This window comes from Seriola lalandi, unplaced genomic scaffold, assembly GCF_002814215.2.
Source record: "Seriola lalandi dorsalis isolate HSWRI2012SDOR001 ecotype SW California unplaced genomic scaffold, Sedor1 jcf7180002054695, whole genome shotgun sequence".
Lineage (NCBI taxonomy): Eukaryota > Metazoa > Chordata > Actinopteri > Carangiformes > Carangidae > Seriola > Seriola lalandi.
Genome location: NW_019525248.1, coordinates 104,157 through 105,718, shown reverse-complemented (window position 1 = coordinate 105,718; position 1,562 = coordinate 104,157). Strand labels below are relative to the sequence as shown.

General features: G+C 47.1%; 1 protein-coding gene across 1 annotated transcript in view; it reads left to right on the top strand.

The window, feature by feature from the left end:
* LOC111668034 (netrin receptor UNC5D-like) overlaps positions 1–1,562 on the top strand; it is a 160,934-nt gene that overhangs the window by 56,029 nt on the left and 103,343 nt on the right. The gene's annotated exons all lie outside the window — the stretch shown is intronic.

The window sequence follows — 1,562 nt, the reverse complement described above, 5'->3', positions numbered from 1 at the left end:
GAGGGAGCAGTGGGGTGGGGTGGCGGGTAGGTCAGCAGAGAAGGAAAGGGTGAACACTATAAAGAGAGCTTAAGAAAAGACCAAGAAAGGAGGTTGGAGTGCGCCACAGTGAGCCAGTGTAAAACGGAAGAGTGTGGGAGAAAGAGGAGGAGTGAGTGAGAGGTAATGAATAGCAAATCAGCTCCTTTATAAAACTCCTGCTTTCAGTGTTCAATCAGAGGAGCCCGGATTGGCAATTTTCCTCCGGCACAATAGAGCAGGCCCAAGAGTATCCTGGCCTCAGTTCAGAGAGGGAGAAAGAAGAGCGAGTGAGAAACAGAGAGATAGATAAAGAGAGGAAGAGAGACCTCGCCAGTGCCCAGCCCCCCCCACCACCACCACCACCACCATCACCACAACCCAGTCTTCTGTCAAGTTTGGCAAGGACAGTACAGACAACAGGGGTGCTCAGCAGCGACTTGCTCTTTGCTCCAGCTCTTCTTTTTTTTTTCCATACATCTTCATTGATGTGTGAGGTAACGAGAGCGAGCCTGTGAAGGAGCAGCAGCCACTCACTCCTCACCTAACGTCATTTGCATAAAGGAACTCCCCGTTTCCTGCCCGTGATGAGGAAATGGCCTCAGGGATGGAGAGAGGCAGACTGTGGAGCAAAACATGACTGACAGTCTGAACTCTGCTGGGTCAAGCTAACACCTGTATTAGCAGTCTCCTGTCTTTACGCCCCTCTGCTTGAAATAGAAGATGTGTGGGCAGTACAATGATGACATTTTGAGGATTTGCAAACTGAATTTCATTTGTTGTTTTTTTTTTTTTTTTTTCTTTTTTACCCCCAGACATGAAATGCAGTGAGGTCACTTTGCACTGCATTGTTCTGCAGTGTATCTCCACATCGGGGCAGCCCACTGTGGGAAGCTGCTGCCTCTTTTTTTAAGATAATTGTTATTGTATGACATGCCAACTGAAATTGGAATGGAAATGCTCATTAAAAGTGAACTGAGCATGAAAGAAAAAAGTCAAACATAACTAATTTAGTCCAGCCTAATAAGACCGCTTGAGCATTTATGCTATTAATTTTGCCAGGCACAATTTTCACTCCTTTTAAACTGCGGTGGTTACATAAAAGAGGGGGAACAAAAACATCCTAATTGCCACTATAAATTGAGATGAAGTGCTGCACAGCAGGCCAAACAGTTGAATGGCTCAGTTCACTCAGGGCAAGCTGAAATCAACAACAAACACGCATATGCTCACACACACACTCACACACAGAGACAAGCTGACTACTAAACACATTTCACCTACATATAAAGCTGTTTGCGCACGCACACACACACACACACACACACATCACTGGGCACGTCACACGCTTTGTACGGAAAGCAGTGTGGCGAGCATTAAAAGCGACTCTCAGGAGAAATAATTACTCTGGACAGTGGTGGGGCTGAATCCAGATGGACTTGGCAGGGCCATGCACAAACCTGCTGCCAGTGTACACAACTCATACCTGCATCCCAACACTCACTGCCAGGCCACCCAGCCCTTAAAACTGAAGGCCCCCCCCC